Below are 20,438 nucleotides of genomic sequence, written 5' to 3' on the forward strand. Positions count from 1 at the left end.
GAAGAGACGAAATGTTTAGCTTATTTTATGGATGAGTTGGCTCAGTATATGAAAATGACAGTGTCAAATGGACAGAGGCTACCTTTAAGCCACATTTAGGATGACCTTGAAAAATAGGAAAAGGCATAAAAAAACTTACCAATGGATGGAGCTTTTAGCAGTGTATAGGTCATCAACTTTGTGTGGAAGAAGTGAACTGAGGTTAGAATATCTACAGATTCCTGACCACTGGACAGTGGCTTAGCTAGCTGATCAAGAGCCTATAGGGAAAGGACTGGAAGATCAGAGTCAAGAAGGACTTAGGTAGAGGCATGTGGATAGACATACAGGAATAGCTTGGAAGTGTATCAAATGTTAATGCCTACCCAAAAGCATCCACTGTAAAAGTGGCACTGAGTAAACAAGTAGAGAAAGTCCTTGGCTGGGTCACATTAGTCAGTCTTCATCACTTAGCACCCTGGAACTGGAACACTGGGCACATGAAGGGAGTTGCCACAGCAGCAGAGATGGAGGCTGTTCATGGGTCCATCAGCAGAGATTCTCACTCACCAAGACTGATCTCATTACTGCTGCCCTTGAACTTCTGACCTGACAGGGACAGATAGCAAAGTTGAGCCCTCAACATAGCATTATTCCTTGAGGAAACCAACCAGCCACTTGGAAGCAAGTTGATTTTACTGGGCCCCTTGCATCCTGGAGTGGTCACTGGTGCATCCTCACAGTGACAGACATCTTTCTCTTCTGAGTATGGGTTTGCCTTTCCTGCTAGCGGAGCCCCAGCCACTTTCACTATCCAGGGATGCAAGGAATGAGGAACCCGCAGGCATGAAATATCACACCACATAGCATGGGACCAGGAGATGCTGTTTCACACTGAAGGAAGTGCATGAGTGGGCCCATGAACATGGGCTTCAGTGGTCATATCATATATCATGTGACCCACAGCCTTTTAAATCCTTCCACATTTTATGCCTGATTATGGTTGAGCAATCTTCCTCAGCTGAATAGAAACAAAGACAGAGGGAGGCTGGCAACATGGATGGAACTCTTCATCATAGTTTGTGCAAAAATCAGGTGAGCCAAAGAGAAGTGGTCCTGTGTATACGTGTGACAAACCAGAAAAAGAATTTCCATCTGCAGGTCTTAGGAGCATGTGATAAGAGATGGACATGGATGAATTATCATTAACCACAAGGGTGGGCATGCCTCATCAAACTCCTGAAGAAAATGAGACTCTCCAGAGTTGAGAAGCTTCACATGCCTCCCTTAGATTTATTTCTACGCTGAGTGTTTTGATCTATTTATATTACTCATGTTACCAGGAAAAAAGGCCATGTGACTTAATTTCAATCTAGAGCTCTTTGAAAACAATTATAGATTCATTTAAGTACACAATGGATTCTTATTGTTCTTAAACACAGTACTGTGATCTCTGGAGATCTGACTTAGTCTGATAAGTACATCACATCAATAATGTAAAGATGAAGCTATTTATAGAGTTTTTGTCACATTTCATTTTTACATTTCTATGTCCTCAGAGCTATTCTGGAATTTGATGACAGCACTTTCCATGAGGAATTGGTACTGGTTTTCTCTGTTGAAAATATATAATAAAGGAGTACTTTTTTGGTATTCTTTGATTGAATATGAAAGCAAATACTCTCATGTTTAGAGGATCCATTCTAAATGCTTATTTCTTTGTCCATATCATTAGTAATAGTAGTAGATATAATAAAAGATATGTAGGTATTTATTATAGGACATAAGAAAATGATTGCCTATAGTCTGGAAAAACAATAAGGAAGGAGAGTCAATAAAATACACTGAACACTTCTTGTACACCAGATACAGCACTAGCTGCATTCACGTGTTGTCACATTTAATTTTTACAACCATTCTGTAAGGACAACATTTTTACCCCCGGTCTATATTTTATTTTATTATTATTTTTCAGGGAAGATTAGCCCTGAGCTAACATCTGCCGCCAATTCTCCTCTTTGTGCTAAGGAAGACTGGCCCTGAGCTAACCTCTGTGCCCATCTTCCTCTACTTTATAGATGGGACGCCTGCCACAGCATGGCTTGACAGGTCGTGCATAGGTCCACACCTGGGATCCGAACCGGCAAACCCCAAGCTGCCAAAGCAGAATGCATGAACTTAACCACTGAGCCACTGGGCAGGCCCCTATTTTATTTTTTTAATCAACTATCCTCACCATGCTTTACATTAGTTCCTCAGACCTTACTCCTCTGATAGCTTAAAGTTTGTACTCTCCAGTCTATATTTTAGACATACACACACAGAAAGAGGGAAAAAGAGAGAACACTTCAGAAAACTGCTTGCCCCTAGTCTCATAGCTCTATAGTAGCATTGTCCTTAGTTAAATTTGAATTAATTACTAACTGCTCTATTCTTTCTACTGCATCATCATAACTATCTTTCAATGTGACAAAAGTGAAAAAGTAAAGCACAAAAGTGTCTTTCATAGTCCAAATCAGAGGGACGATGTTATATTATGGTGAGAAAGCCAGGATTCAACTTGTTCTCACAGATAGGTAAAGAAGCTAGGAAACTGTTTTATGGGAAAGAATCTGCATAACAGATATTGTAAGGTAATGGAGACTACAGAGAAGACTGTATCAGTAAAATGAAGGCCCTTTCCTTTCTAATAATTCACACAAAAAGATAATAAGGGCTGTAGGTACAGTTAGACCTAGCTGATCTGCCTCCGGAGGAGGAGATAGGAAAAACTAGAGTATTCCTTCTCCATTTCACACCATTCTTAAAATGAGAACATCTAATAAATGATTACATTGGACTCAGCATCAACTGGTTTTTTTATAGGCATAATATTCTGTACCCTTCTTGATTTTTACCGTTATTTACACACTTTTTTTTTTGCTTTAAGTACCCTCCCTTCTTCTACCTTGAAACTCATGTTATTGTTTCTTTGCATGTATTTTTATCTCTTCTGTAAAGTATATATTCTTAGAGTAGTTTAAAAAAGTGTATTATGTTAAATTCAGTCATCTGAATTATACTGTATCATATAATGTAATATTAAGATATATTTATATTGTGCATGTCACTGTACTTCATATATGTTGACTGCTGTATAATATTCCATTAGGTGAAGGTTCTACAGTTCATTTATCTACTCTGTGTTGATAGGCATTTGGGTTTTTCTAGGTGGTTGTTATTTTGAAAAATACTGCCACGAGCATTTCTTGTACAGGTTTCCTGGTTTATTTTTGTAAGAGTTTCTATTGGGTATAAAGCTAGGTGTGGAATCGTTGGGTTGTAGGATATGTGAATGTTCAACTTCGTAAGAGAGTGCCAGTTTTAAAAAGTTTACCAATTTATATTCTGCTCAGAAGTATAATAGAGAACCTATGAATTCATATCTGTATTCACTTTTCTTGGAATTAATATATTTTGTGCAACACTTTGATGCTGTATGAAAAAATTATTTTCATCATGGCCAACATTTTTTTAATGGATTACTGAGTTTTGGCCCTTTATTTTTTGAAGTAGTTCTTTTTGGTAACTACTTTTAGAGTTGTTGCATTCCAGTTATCTTGTAAACATTTTCTGGAATAAAGACAGACTTGTTTCCATTATTCTATCGATATTAAAATAACTACTAAATAGATTATAGTCAAAACTATTATTTGAAACAAGCTTGCTTAATTTTTGGAGACATAATTACTGATACAGCTAATAAATTAGTGGCACACAATCTCTTTTACACATGGTGATCGACGATACCCAGTATCTCTTAACTTATAATAGAATAATCTGTTGAGAAACAATTTCTCATTTATTGGCAATATAAACAGACTTCCAAAAGATGAAAACCTTAAAGTTATTTGGCAATGTCTGGATTTATTGTTCCTACTGAATTCCATCTTCTTTAATATGAATTCAAAACATATGCATCATTTTTTTCCAGTTTTTTGTGATTTAAAAAATCTGTTGAATAAATTTCCTATGTCTTCATTTCAGTACCCAATAAAAAGTAGGAAAGTCAGGGTAAAGGTGGCATTAGAAAAATTTCTCTGGTTATGTAAGAATTTACAACACTAGTGAGATTCTTAACCATAGCCAGATTCTATCTTCCGTACAAAAACTACAACTAGGTTGCTGCCCTACTGTCTCCCTCAGTTCATTTGCTATTTCAAGTCCCAGACCCTAGACTATCACAAGCTATTATATGCCACTATTGAAAGAGATAGAATATAGTCATAATGTAACAATAATGTTCAATTAGGCAAGAAATAATCACTAACATTTAGCTAATATAATACCTAACATTGATTGTGCATCTAGTATATCACATACTTTTTAAACTGCTTTATATAGAATAAGTAATTTCTTTCTCACAGAACTCCATTCATGATTATGATGTACTGAGGCATCCTTTGCTCTGTATTTAATCTACTTGAGATTTGCAGAATTTCTTGAATCTAAAAACTTACATTTTTCCCCTAGATGGGGATATTTGGATGATTATTTCTTCGAATGTGCTTTTTGGCTCATTTTGTCCTCTCTTTCTGGAGCTTCATATGTTCAGTCTTTTGATATTATCCCACAATTCCTTGAGACCCATTTTTCTCAATCTTTTCACTCTCTGGTTTTCAGATTGAATAATTTCTGTTGCTTTACGTGAAAGTTTCTCTGTCATATTTATTCTTCTTTTAAGCCAATCTAAGAATTTCTTATTTCAATTATTATATTTTTAGTTTTAATATTTACACTTTAATATTTTTATAGTTTCTGTTTTAAATAGTTGTAATACGTTTCTTAATACTTGACTTCTGAGTCTAACAATTGTTTCATGTCAATGTCATTCTCTATGGATTTTATTTTTTCTTGAAAATGAGTCATTATCCTATTTTCATGCATCAAGATATTTTGGACAGCATCATAGACATTGTGAATATCATGTTATAAAGATTCTGGATTCCATTACATTCTTCTGAAGGGTGTTGATTTATTTTTTGTAGCATGCAGTTAACTCGAATAAACTCAAACAAATATTTTTGTACACATTGAACCATTTTTAAGTTTTGTAGTCCTAGTGTGAGGCTAGCCCCCTCCTCTCCCTCACCACACAATAATTTAGTCTTGATGTGTCACTGAAGCTTTAGGCAACTTTGTTTACGGATTATTAATATTTTTTATAGAGGCAGGACTGTAGCACTGGTGTCTTCATGAATATGTTGCTCAGGCATTCAGATTTTAGGAAAGTCATGCTGACCTTAGCTAACAGCAAGCGGATAGTACTAACTCTCAAGGAAAATAATATCAATGAACATAAGCATCCCCAAAAGAAATCTCATCCATGTGGGAAAAAGCCTCATTAAATACCTAGGTTTTAGTGACTCTTATACATTATTTGAGGCAGAAACCTTGCCCCAATTTGAGTCACAAGGACAAAGCTTCTTAATATTTTCTGTTTGGGGTATAGAGGAGCTAAAAACTAAAAGTTCCACACATATTTACTTTGTTGTGCTGAATTCTTATTACAGACCATTTTCCTGAAGATAGTGCCTAAAAGTGCCACATAATTTTTTTTTAATCTGATGGAAATAATAAGAGAGCTACCAAGACAAATAATTATGGACAAGCAAAGATATCAGAGAAAATAGATGCATTTTGATGTAAACTGACACTGTACTGCTCTTCTCCTTGAGGCATTTGCAGGTACGTAGGGAGTGTAGATTTGACAGGCTGAAAAACTGAGCTGAATGCAGTAGCTAAGAGACTAAGAAGCTGTCTTGGCAGTCTTATTTGGCTATGAAGACAAAAATTTGAGTTGAACAAGGCAGCGAGGACCTAAGGGGAAAAAATCCTAGATGGAAAAGAATTACAGAAATAAGATCACCAGGTGGTGCCGCTTTTATTTGTCCATGCGTTTGTAATGTTTTTTAGTTATCTAAGCATAATAGCTGAGTAGATAAGTTTCTATATTCTTACTAATATTTTGTCTACTTGTCATATTTACTACTGTATAAATAGCATCGAAATATCAAGCTATAATGATTGAATTATTATTTCTTCTATTAATTCTATCAGTTTTTGCTTCATGTATCTTGAGGCTATATTGTTAGGTAAATATTTATTTAGATTTTTTTTAATTATTGATATATTTACCCCTCTGTCACTAAGAAATATGTCTCTGTCTCTAGTAATATTCATTTTCTTGAAGTTTATTTTGTCTGATATTAATATAGCCATTCCAACTCTCGATGATTACTATTCGCACAGTATCTTTTTCTATCCATTTACTTCAACCTTTTTTTTAAAAAAGTAATCTTCATGCTTTATAGTCAGGTGAAGGTGGATCTTACTTTTTAATCTAGTCCGACATCCTCTGTCTTTTAGTTTTGAGTGTTTAGTCCATTCATATTTACTGTGATATTGATATGTTTGAATTTGCACAGCCCATTTTGCTGTTTTTTTTTCCTATGTATCTTGTATGTCTTTTGACCCTCTACTTTTTTTAATGTCTTCTATTGTGTTAAACAACTATTTTGTATTCCATTTTAACTCCTCTATTCATTTTTAACTATATACTTTTCAGTTTATTTTTGTGATTACTCCTGGAACTGCAAAATGCACCTTTAACTCATCATGATCTGCTTCAAGTTAGTAAAGATTTGATTCTATTAAAATATAGCATCTTTGCACTAATGTAGCTCCATTTTCTCTGCACCTCAGCTTTTGTGCTATTATTGTCATATATACTACATCTGGGTACTTATAAACCCAACAATGTAGAAATGTAATTTTGCTTTAAGCTATCATATGATTTTTAGAAAAATTAAGACAAAATGTATACACACACACACACACACACACACACAGTAATTCTTATTTAACTATATATTTGCCATTTTTTGTGCCCTTCATTCTTTTCTGTGGATCTGTGTTACCAACTGGAGCTATTTCCTTTCAGGCTGAAGGACTTCCTTTAGCATTTATTGTAATGCAGCTCTGCTAGAAATGAATTCTCTGTTTTTGTGTATCTGGGCATGTCTTTACTTACTTTGAATTTTAAAGGGTAATTTCACTGGATATAGGATTCTTGATTGCCAGGTTATTTTTTCTTTAAACCCTTCAAATATTTTATTCATTTCCCTTTGTCCGCCATGATTTCTGATGAGAAAATGTTGCCTCTCTCATGGCTTTCTCTTTATCTTTTATCAGTTTGACTACAACGTCTCTAGGTGTGATTGTCTTTGTATTTATCCATCTTAAGTTCTGTGAACATTTTGAACCTGCCAATTAATGTTACCCACAAAATTTGAGAATTATTTTATTTCTTCTTCCTTCAAATATTTTTTCTTTCCTTTTAGTTTTCCCTTTCATTCTGGAATTCCCATTACACATATTTTGGAAAACTTGACATTGTCACGTCTTCGAGATTCTGTTCATTTTTCTTCAGTATTGTTTTCTTCTGTTCTTTGGCTTGGATAGTTCTGCTGATTAATCTTCAAGTTCAGTTATTGTTTCTTCTGCCATCTGAAATCTCTTATTAAACATCTGCAGAAATTTTTCATTTCAGTTACTTAATGATTCACCTGTAATATTTTAAATGTTTTGTAGTTACCATTGTAATGCTGGAATTTCCAATTTCCTAAATCATTGTTAGACTATTTTTATTTTATTCTTTGAACATATTTTCCTTTACTTCTTTAACATTGTTATATGAGCTGCTTTTAAATTGTCATTTGCTAAACTCCAAGTGTGGAGTCATTCAAAGTCAATTTATATTGACTGATTTTTAGCAGAGTATGATTCATATTTTCATTTGTTTGGGTGGTTACTCATTTCTGGTTGAAAACTGAACATTTTAGATCATATTTTGCAGCAGCTCTGAATTCTGTTTTTTTTTTCTGTTTTTCCTCTGAAGTTGTTGGTTTTTGTTTTGTTTTGTTTTAGTAACATGGGCCTAAACAATATATTCTCTCTCCTTCATGATGTGCAATCGCTGATGTTTCTGGTGAGTTCATTTGGATTTTTGTGTTTTAGTCTGTATGCCTAGATATCTCACCTGCATCTGAATTTTAGGGGGTACCCAATAATATGTGCAGAAATTGTGCTCGGATACCTCAAGACTTTAAGACTTTCAACCTCTGCCAAGCAAACTATGTGGAGATTGAGTAATAAATTTGAGGTTGATGCCAGCTCTCAAGTGTTCCTTCTTGTATCTCCCTTGCATGTGCATAATTCAGCCCTTTTAGGATTTCGCCATTAAATTTATTGTTAGTCTACTGACCATCCTGTTGCAAGACCACAACCTTGGTCTGGCTAAGCTGTGGGTATTTCCTGCCCATTAAACTGAAACAGCTTTGAGAGTAAAATACAGCAGTTGTAATAATTAAGCCAGAACAATGTGCAAAGACTGAGACTATACAGGTCAAAGAGGATGAATGATCATCTATCTAGAGGTGTATTTTATGTAGAGGAACAAAGTACAGAGCTCCTGGTTTCATTAATATTTATAAGTCAAGCTCAGGAACCTTGGAACTCTTGGTACAAAATTATCTTCAATTAGTATAAAATACAATGTTTTTATATTGAGTTTTTAGAGATCTTTTCATTTTTGAACCTACTTGTCTTAGAGCTTTCTACTTTTTGTTTTATTAATTACCTCTTTTAGCCAGTATTTTCGTGGTATCCCTGACTTAAACTAACTTAACTAAGTAAAACTTGCACCTTTTGGAATATATATCGGTTAAGGAATGTTTCTGTAATAAATATCATACATAATACAAAATTTTATCTTGATTCTTTTGATCCCTTATCAATTAAATTTCAGTTTAAAAAATTACCTTATAGGGACCAGTCAAGTGGCATAGTGGTTAAATTTGCACACTCTGCTTTGGTGGCCTGGGGTTCATGGGTTCAGATCATGGGCGTGAACCTACACACTGCTCATCAAGTCATGGTGTGGTGGCATCCCACATATAAAGGAGAGGAAGATTGGCACAGATGTTAGCTCAGGGACAAGCTTCCTCCAGCAAAAGGAGAAAGTTTTGCAACAGATGTTATCTCAGGGCCAATCTTCCTCAACAACAACAGCAACAACAAAATTACCTTATAGTCACTAAATCTGTTGTTTGTTTAGAGAAATGTGGAATTATTCTCTGAGAACTCCTCTAATAGGCCTGTGTGTTTCAAATTGTCTTTTATAGACTGTGCTATCTTTGTAGCTTCATCAGCAGTCAATCTAATTCCCCTCAGGGATCTCACAACTTAGAGTTATTGCCAATATTAATTCATTGATTCAGGAAGGAAGCAAAAGAGTAATGTCAGGATCCACCTGGTAGAAATATCCTCATTCCTTTTTTGATATTTAAATTTCCTTGTTAGTGAAGTTCCTTTGCTTGTAAAAGGAAGAAAAAATAATATCTTTTTCATAAGAATACTTTTCTATAACTATTGTTCTATTCTTCCTTTCTTTCCTATCAAAGAAATAGAGAGATTATTGTAGCCTATCAATCCTGTAATTTATTTCTCTAACTGGAATGTTTTATTTATGGGAAATAAAAGAACATCTGGTCTACTATACAGTTTGATCCTTAGGAGTAGAGTTTACTTGAAGGCTGAAGATGAGCTTTAGAAAATGTAATACCACTATCCTGTTATATAAATGAATGATGATACTTTAAAAACTCCAATTCAACTGTGACATTGTTTTTATTGACCAAACATGTCTTTTTTATTTATAATTTTGCTCTTTTAATGAGCATAGAAAAGAATATAAACTGAGGGGAAAAAACCTACTTTACCCTCTGGTTATGCCTATAGAAATGAAAATTAAATTAAACTATCCTGCAGCACTATCACTTGGATATGGGAATATTTTAACAGGTGATAAATGTCAAGATTCAGTGTGCGCAATCACTTTTCACACAGCTATTAACACAGCTGAAAATTGTCCTAACAACATCAAAAATATGTTACGTGGGAAGTTGTCTAAAATGGAACATGTAGCAATTTCATGACTCTAGTCTCTTTTAGCCCTTAAAACAACTCCAAATGGAAATCAGTTGCAAAAAGGTGTCTCTGGGGAAAAGTAATGTCAAGCTCATGTATCTTCAGGAGTTCAGCCTTCATCTACCATTTTCATACGCATCTTCCATGTTACAAAGTCACAGATTTAATAGAAGGATAATTTATTGAAATTAGCTATTTGGTTCAATGACCTGCTATGTTGATTGCTGAAGTCTTTAAACAATTCTGTGTCTCTCACGTAGTATGATGGTAGTAGTTAAAATTTTAAATGACAAGAGTAGCTTAGAAGTTCAAACGTAAGTATGAAAGAAATAAATGATACCTACTATGCAGTTCAGCTATGAAAAATAAAATGTGAAAATCTGTTTTCATTGTTTAACAATTTGAATTTCATTTTGATTTATATGTTTGTGAACCATTATATTCTCAATCTCTAAGGAAAAGCCCTCCAAATCATTACTATCCCTTCCAAAGTTTACGTACACATCCTTAGGCATGATTTGTGATCTGTTTTGCTATTTAGGTCCACATCATCTTTGTTAACATTGATTCAAGTTTTGCCTTCCATGATCTATCTATAGATTAAAATCTACTGTATATTCAGCTACCATTAACTCTGCAGGTTAACCAGCACAGGTTCATTTAGTTAATAAATCAATAGTCACATCTTAAATTTATTTCTCTGATTTAAGAAATTCTTCAATTTTTTCCTCAAAGGAGCTCTATGCATGTCTCAAATGTCCCTTTATCTGTGAAAATTTTATCAAGACATCATTTAACAGTTCTTGGGAATTTTAATTATTTATAATATTTTTATTTACATATAAATATATATTTATAAACATGCATATATTTACAAATGTATTTCTACCTGACGTTTTCTACTTTTTCCATAAATGAAACTCCCACAGTTTTCAGACTTTTATTTTATGAACACAAGAATTCTAGCCTAGAGGTACTGGTTTATTTCAAAATAGGATGTAAACTTTTCCAAGAATGTCCTACTTTAAATCCATAATATGGTGGACTACTTATTTGTAAAATTCTAGCATATATGAGTGAAATCAAATCTTAGTCCTTCTTATTATATAATGACTGGAAATGTAAACTATTACTTTTATTTATTTTGAAATATTTTGAGATTTTGAGATTTTAGAGAAGAGTAATAGCACATCTTTTTGGATAAATAGTAAAAAGTCAAACATTAATTTCTAGAGAGCAAATAAGTTTTATCACAAGAAGAGTTTCCGTGAAAATGTTCCAATTTATGTTTGATAGGCCTTCAATGAAATATCACAGAATTAAGAACATTAAATGGTAGTGTGTTATTATGAAAGGAAAAAATGGTAAGTAAGACTTCATCAAAATTAATTAAATTCTGCTCCATGAAAGACAGTGTTAAGAGAATGAGAAGACAAGTCACAGACTGGAAGAAAATGTTTGCAAGACACATAACTGACAAAGGACTTGCATCCAAAATATACAAAAAACACTTAGAATGCAACAATAAGAAAATGAACAATGGAATTCAAAAGTGGGCAAAAGGTCTGATCAGATATCCCAACAAAGAAGACATATAGATAGCGAGTAATCGTATGACAGGATGTTCAATATCATGTCATCACTGAATTGAAAATTAAAGCAACAATGAGATATATCAGTACACACTTATTAGAATGGCTAAAATCTCAAACACTGACAAGACCAAGTGCTGAGCAATGAAGAGAAACAGGAAATATTATTCATTGCTGGTGGGAATGCAAAATGACACAGCCACTTTGAAAGTATTTGGCAGTTTTTTACAAAGCTGAACATTGTCTTCCTGTATGATCCAGCAATTGCTTTCCTAGGTATTTTCTCAAATTAATTGATAACTATGTCCCCCAAGAATCTGCACATGATTGCTTATAGCAGCTTTATTCATAATAACCAAACCTGGAAGCAGCCCAGATTTCCTTCAAAAGGTGAACAGGTAAACAAACTGTGGTACATCCATATAATGGGATATGGTTCAGTGACTTCAAAAGCATGAGCTTTCAAGTCAGGAAAATATATGGGTGAAAATATACGGGTAAATGCAAATTTCTCAGTGAAGAAGTCAGTGTGAAGAGTTTACAAATGTATGGTTTCATTTGTATGACATTCTGAAATAGGCAACTATCCAGTCTAGTAAAAAGTTTAGCAGCTTTGAGGGGTTCATGGAGATAGAGTGAAAGTTGAATAGGGAATCAAAAGAGTTTTTAGAGAAGTGAAACTATTTTCTATGATATGATAACGGCAGATAAATGACACTGAAATTGTCACAACCCATAGAATATTATAGCACAAAAAATGAACCTTAATGTATGTAAATTTTTAAAAAATAGAATTTATCATGTCAGGCAACCCAGAAAGGAGCACAGAAACTGATAAGAGAATCTAACTTTATTGGAAATATATGAAACCACCTCACTGAAGGGATGGCGGAAAAGGTGCTGGCCTAAGTAACCAAGAAATGAGTTGACTCGCAAAAGTCATGGTGAAAGGAATTGTATATGAGCATGGTGCTCCATTTGATAAAGTTTCACATGAGAATATGTGTTAATAATTCTAATACTGCTATATATGTATGCTAGAATTGAACAATTATTAAGTAAGTATAGATGGCAAGTGATGGGAGCCATGATTTTCACAGTTGGAGTGGAAAGTTCCAGAAAAGTAAAGGGATAAGCTTAGAATGACCCATATGAGTTGGAGACACCACTATGAACTCTTGTTTAGCTTAGTAGAGACAAAGATGTTACACATGGAGATATTTATAGGTGTCACATATACACTGGTTAGTATGCACAAATATATTTCCTTTCTCTGTCAACTGAGAGCGCCTAAAAGCAATAAGATCCCAGTAGCCACAAGCATACCAAGTTCACATATCTTGTTTTCTAACACCATTCCTCAATAAAAGGAATAAGGGCTCCCTGGAGAAATGGCTGATTCTAGGACTAGGGTAGGAAATACACAAGATGAGCCTGGAGCATCTTGAAGTGCCAGAAAATAAAGTGTTCATAACAAACAAGTAAACAAACAAACCCCATATTGATGGGGCTAGGTCAAAGAGACATGGGAAGCAACTGAAAAGCTCCCCATGGCCGAAGCTGAAACAATCTGAGCAACAAAATAAGTAAAGAAGTGCTGGATTATAACCCAAAGTATAAAATAAACATCTGTGAGTCCATACTAATATAAATACATGAATAAATGGGAGAGAAAACAGAAATCTCTTAGGCATCAAACTTCCGAGTAATTTATGCAGACACTGCCTTCAAAGAGGGGGAGCATGACTCCCCACTTCTTTAGTGTCAGCTGTGCATAGAGATTTCCTTCCAAAAAGGACAGTATGAAAGAAGGAAAGAGAAACCTGGTAAACACTGTCTCAGCCAGGTGATCACAGTCAATTTCAACAGTAATAATTCATGTTTAGAGATTGCATCTTTGATATGATATGATAAAAATGGCCTGTTACCTTTGTGTTCTTTCTCCACAATACTCAGAAACACAGTCTAATCATGAGAAAAACACATCAGACAAATTCTAATAAAAGGACATCCTAGAAAATACCTGATCAGCATTCTTCCAAATTGTTGAGGCCGTCAAAAACAAAGAAATTCGGAAAAACTGTCATAGCCAAGAAAACGATGGTTAGGGGGACATGGCAACTAAATGTAATCTGTATCCTGTGTGGACTCTTGGAACAGAAAAAGAACATTAGGTAAAAAACTACGGAAATCTGAATAATATTTGGATTTTAATTAATAATAGTATGCCAATATTGCACTATTAATTGTATTAAAGGTACCATACTAATGTAAGATGTTAGTAATATAGGCAACCGGGTGAAACAGTATGGAATCTCTCCATATTATCTTATTTTTTCTGTAAATCCAAAACTATTCTAAACAATGAAGTCTATTTTTTAAAAGATTTTTAATTTCATTTGCATTATCTTTTCCTAGATAGATTTCTTGTTTGAGAATATTTTTTTCTGCAGTACTGTGAGGTGTCATTTATTGTCTTCTGACATCTAGTGTTTCTGAGAAGAAGGCAGTCTTAATTTATATCATGATTTCCCTATATATAATATGTCTTTCCCCTACCTTAACCCCCTAGCTGTTTTAAAGGTCTTTCTTTGTCTTTGTTTTCAGTGATTTGAGTATAATGTCATTAGATATGATTTTTTTTTTTTGAGGAAGATTGGCCCTGAGCTAACATCCATGCCCATCTTCGTCTACCTTATATGTGGATACTTGCCCCAGCGTGGCTTGATAAGTGGTGCATATGTCCGCATCCAGGATCCAAACCAGCGAACCCCAGGCCACGGGAGTGGAGCATGCAAACTTAACAGCTATGCCACCGGGCCAGCCCCATTGATGTTACTTTAGTGATATTTATTTTTTGTTGGTTTGCTGAGCTCTGTGAATTGATCTTTCAGGAATATAGTCAGCCATTATTTCTTCAAATAATTTTTATGCCCCCATTGTCTCTCTACCCTTCTTCTGGGATTCAAATTAAAATTACATCAGACCCCTTGATATTGTATTATTGTATTACAGGTCCTGCGATACCATCAGTTTTACTTCCCTATCATTCAGATTGGAAAATATATGTTGATTTATCTTAAAGTTTACTAATCTTTTTTTCTTCTCCAGTCTGCTATTAATAGCATCACTTCTTATATCTGTGTGTACAAATCAGATATCAGACTGTATTTTTCACATCTATAATTCTCATTTTTTAAAATATTTGCATCTCTTTGTTGAGAAATATGTTCAAACATTTTGACTATCTTTTCATTTTTATAGTAGTTTCTTTCACTTTTAACGCTTATTTCCAACATCACTGTCATCTTGGGATCTGTTTCTATAGAGTTTTTTCCCCCTTAATCTTGAGTCACATTTTCCTTTTTGTGTCTTTAGCTATTTCTCATTGATATACTAGATCATGTCATATGGATTCCATTTTCATCCTCTGAAGAGTATTATTTTTCTTCTAACAGACAGTTAAATTACTGATTGATGATTTGTGGAAGTTTGGATTTACACCCTGTTGTGTCAGAATCAGTTTTGCCTTCTTCCAGAGATATACTTCCTACTCCTATGACATAGCCCTTTTTGCATTTTAATTGAAAGCCCAAGGTGTTTATTGAGTGCCTCTAAATAACTTAAATTTCTGTCTGTCATAGTAGGCATCTGTTTTAGTAGCTTCACAGCTTTATCAGTCTTCTGGTTATTGCTTTCCATGGGACTGCTTGGATTATCTCTCAACACATGTAAAGTTCAGGAAGTAACCAAGGATTTGAGGGGTGTTCATATGCCAATTTTAGAGCTTTCTCTATGGGGCTTTTTCCTTTTGAAGCTTTTCTCTCTGATTTTCCAAATGCTATAGTGTAGTAGTTCTGACCTTTGTTCTTTGATACCTCAGCTCATAAAAAGACTCCACTCTTTGTTGAAGGTAACCACCTTGAAAAGTACAGACCAGAGACTGGTTTTGTGGAAAAGCAAAAATAATACTGTCATTCTCTTTCTAGAAGGCCAGTTCTTCTGTTTCTGCATGTTTTTGTTCACTTTTAATTTTATTCCAATTTTTTTTTTTGTATTTTTGTATTTCTACAATATTTTACCATTGTTGTGTACAGGATGTCTTGTTTGATACAAGGTCTCTGTCATTTCTGAAACCACAACCAATCTTCCAATTTTTGTAGCCTCATGTTTTCCATTTCTTTCTGTCTCTCTCTCTCCCTTTCTCTCTCTCTCTTTCTGTTGCCTTCTCTGTAATTTCATGTCTTCTAATCTACCTATTACCTCTTCCACTGTGGATTCAGCTGGTTAATCAATCTTTTGAATTTTTTATTTCAATAATGGTATTTTCATTTCTAAAAGTTTAAATTGTAGTTTTTCAAATATAATTCTTAATTTTATATTTTCTTTGTCTTTTGTAATACATTCATACCTTTATTTTTACTTTTCAAAGTATATTACATATGCTAATTTTATTTATTGTGTGTGTTACTTCTAATAACTGCTTGTAGTGCATCAGGTTCTATATTATTGTTTCAGTTCATTCCCGTTCATAGTGCATTGTTTCCTCATTTGCTATAGGTATATTTTGTTAATGCCGAACTTACATTCTTTGGAATTATATGTTTGGGCTCTAGGTTCAAATTATGCATTCCCCAGAAATTATTTATTTTTGCCAAGCCTATGGTCCATATATTTGTCAAGTCCATGGGTCACTACCAATCCAGACAAAGTAAAATAAAATATTTTTCATGTGGATTTTTAGAACAAACAGTAGTGTAAATTTTAGCCACAGCCCTTATGTGAATCCAGATATTATTTTCTTCATCCAAATAAAAATCAAAATGAGTTAAGTATTCCTGAAATATCTGTATCCAGAGGACAGGTTTTTTCCCTAGTTCACTCATTAAATTTTTGTTTGTCTATTATTTTGGTTCTGTATGTGATACTTTAATTTGCCTCTCATCTTGCATGGAGTTCCAGGGTTTTTCTCATTTCTTGTGTGCATCCATAGATTATTTGCCTCTTTAAAAAAAGCCAGCTTCTGTGCTTGTGTTCTTCCATAAATATATGCATTTTCATAATTTCTAAATGCCAAGGTTTCCTTCAATTTCTTACCAGACTGATGCACACATACAAATGTCTGTGCTCTGTACTAGAAAAATTTCCACAATAATTACCCTCCCCTACTTTTGCCAAAAATGGGAGTTCTCCAAAATATACATCTATAAAATATGGTTTCATTTTCATCATTTTAAGGGCATTGTCAGGATAGATGAGGTGTTCATTTATTTTTGAAAATAACAGATACTTAAATTAATGTATTTTCCAACAAATACTTTTTCAGAACCTCTTATTGTACTACTATCTGCAAACCGAGGATACAGCTGACATAAGATAAACACTGTGCTTCTTAAGGCTTACTGTCTGAAAGATAATAGCTGTTAAAAATAATTGTGCAAAGGAGGATTTGAATATAGTTGTGATAGATCTAACAAAGGTAAGATACAGGGAAATAAAAGAACTAAAGTAGAGCAAGAAAGGAAAGTGCCATGTAAGCTGAGATGAGAATCCTGATTAGAAGTTAGTCATTCAAACAGAGGGAAGGTTATAATTTGTATAGAAAATACCAATGTGTATAAAACTATTGAGTTTGGTAGAAACTTAACGAGTTTAAGATACTGACATATGGGAAAAGTGGTGGGAGATGAGAATAAAAAGAGAGATAAGAGCCAGGCCATGGATTTGTTGCTACTGCCAATTTTAATTATATTGAACTTTAACCTTCTTCCACGTAATCACTTATTTATTCATTCAGTCAGCCATTGATTTAGTAATTCAATATTTACTGTGGCCTTACTCAGTGTCAGGTCCCGCTTCAGGAAATGAAGTGACAGTGGTCAACAAGACTGAGAGTCTCTGCCATCAGAGAGTCGAGAATTTAATGAGGGAAGACAGACTCTCCATGTGTAAACAGATACATATGATACATTTCAACTGACATTTTTCTTCTGGTCCCATTCGTTTTGCCTATCAGAATGATAATTCTGGGAAAATGCTTTCATTGCAAAATTTCTATAATATGGACTTACTCCATAAATACAAGATTATGTATAGAGTTGAGTGATATGTTCACAGTTGATGTTGGTATATTTCAGTACAGTTGTACTGGTAGTTTGTGGCTGGCCTCATTTCTGATTGGTTCAGATCTATGGCATATCTATGCCATACTGGTTCTTTATCATTTCGCATATTATCCATGTTCTCCCTGCAAGATGAATGTTCTATTTCTGTAGCTCTATTAAAGGCCAATTGCAGTGGTCCATAGGAGAGATTATGAAGTTTGGGTTAGGATATTTTTCATAGATGCATAAGAGTTGAATAGATTCCAGCACAATTTAAGAGGGAGAATAAACAGAACTTGATGACAGACTAAATATCAAGTAGATGTGAAATGTAGGTAATATAGGAATGTTTTAGGACAACATAAATGTATGGCTTATACATATGGTTAGTGGTACTTAGAGAACCCTGGAGGCATAGTTATTTAGGTGGAGAAAGTATATTGTTTTGGATATTTTTTGAATTGCTTGTATTATATCAAATGAAGTGATTTATTAAAATGTTTAGATATGTAGAGAGTTCTGAATTGGGGATTATTAAGTAAAATAGTAAAACATTGAAGCTATAAGAGTGGATGAGATTTCCCAGGGAGAGAATATGAAATAAGAACAGTGCCAGGAAGAAGCCTTAAGGAAATCATATTCAAAAGTTAGATAAGAAAGAAGTGTCAACAAAGGCAACTGAGAAGGACAGAAATGAAGAAAGCCTGGTGTCGTGGTCAAGGAAATAGAAGTTTTCAAGAAATAAAAAGTAGTCAGCCATCGAAGTTCAAAAGAGGTCAAATGGCATAGGGATCTTTGTTTCATTCTCTCTACAAAAAAAATATATTAGTATCTGAAACATTTTAAGCACTCCTCTAGGTTCTGGTAACACACTGACTGTCTGTTCTGATCCTAAACTTCCTAAGTGAGAATGATAAGTAAGAAAGTGTTTTGTATAGTGTGGTAAATTATTATCATTAATATTATTGAAGAACGTCTAGCATTAAGAACTGTAAAGATCAACTAAGATCTTTAGCAACGTTGTCCAGCACAATTGTATCATTTTACATTTTAATTTTTTTCCAAATTTTAGGCGTTAAAGAACTAAATAATCCTTAATGTTACAGGCTTTTAATTGACACTAGCCCTGATATTGGTTCCCCTACATTAAGCTAGCATGTATCGGTTTAAAACCCAAAGTACCCATCCAGGTTCCCTGCTTCCTTAGTTACATTCATGTGTAAATGTCTGTTTCTTTAACCTTTGAATCCCTGAGCTTTACAGCCAAATAGAAGTTAGTTAAAGCCCACGTGGCCTCACACTAAAGTTGTGGCTAATCATAGGTCCTTGAAGTTTATTACAGGGACACTGATGTCCAGAGAATATCAAGAAGCTGAAGCTTCTCAGACCCCAACTCCTGGGCTTCCTGGCACCAGAATCCACTATCCACCATGGAGGCAGCCAACCAAGAACATCCACTTGCAGATTCCCTTATCTCACCATCCCCCCTCCCTGCAAGCAGCCTCACAAGGTCAAATGCAGGCTGGTGGGAAAGCATAAATGGAAGGTCACAGGCTCCCCTCCTCACAAGCAGCAAAACTTCAAAACCCTTTACCCACTTCTTAACAGGGAGCCAGCAGTTCTTAACGTGCTAGGCTGCTGCATGGTCCCCTTGCCTGGCAAAGAAAATAAAAGCTGATTTTTTTCCTTTACACCTAAAACACTGTTCTCATTATTTAGATTGGCACCGAGTTCAGAGACTGAACTTTCGGTACCACTAATATGTATTTTTCATTTTGCTATTATTTTGTTTGTTTTACATAATCATCTAACATACACTTCACAAATGTTGCACATAAACTTATCCATCAGATACTATGGTTTAACCTCTAGGGAAAACATACACTTAGAATCAACTGATTTTAAATGACTAGGATTAAGTATGTTTGTTACCTGTGCTAGCCAAGGGAAGAAATGTGGCTTTAAGTGAGACCGAGAGACTCAATCGCAGTATTCAGAATTATAAGCTGCTTGAAAGCAGGGACTGTTCTCTGTTCCACAAACTGGCATTAATTACTAAGCTTGATGCTTGATTGGAGAGCAAATAAAATTCTGATTGAAAAAGTATATGTAGGTATATGAAACAGGGGAAACTATGGATCTCCTCTAATTGAGCTATTGTTTCTAGCCATGATAAACTATTATATTCATAAACAACCTATTTAATCTCAAACTAATAAAAAATCATATAGTATGCTAGTTGCTTTATTATTTGACAACAAAAGACTTTGAAATAAATGAATTTAATGTAATAATTGTTCTGATAAATCCCTTCTGACAATCAGAACTACAGTCTTTATTGCAATAACATTAAATAAATTTCTCTTATGAGATGGTGATCTATGGTAGTAGCTACATTTGTTACACGGTAGGCCTTTGATGTTAATAAATTTAAACTACAGGTTTCAAATATTCATCAGTGATCCATGGAAAGTCCATAATACTATAATTTGTAATTTTGGAGAAACACAAATGTGAATAGAATACACGATGAATATTGAGTTGGGGAACAAGTCACTTAGGGAGCAAGTGATCCTACGTCAACATTTCAGAATTACTCAGCTATTTGCTCACTCACCAATGGACAGGAAGTGTGCTTCCTCATAAGCCCAGCTGGGCTAGGGCGGCAGGATATCTTGCCAAGAGAATGAAGAAATGACCCAGAGACTGCAAACGAGACATACACGTTTATTGG

The sequence above is a fragment of the Equus caballus genome, chromosome 29, assembly GCF_041296265.1.
Source record: "Equus caballus isolate H_3958 breed thoroughbred chromosome 29, TB-T2T, whole genome shotgun sequence".
Taxonomy (NCBI): domain Eukaryota; kingdom Metazoa; phylum Chordata; class Mammalia; order Perissodactyla; family Equidae; genus Equus; species Equus caballus.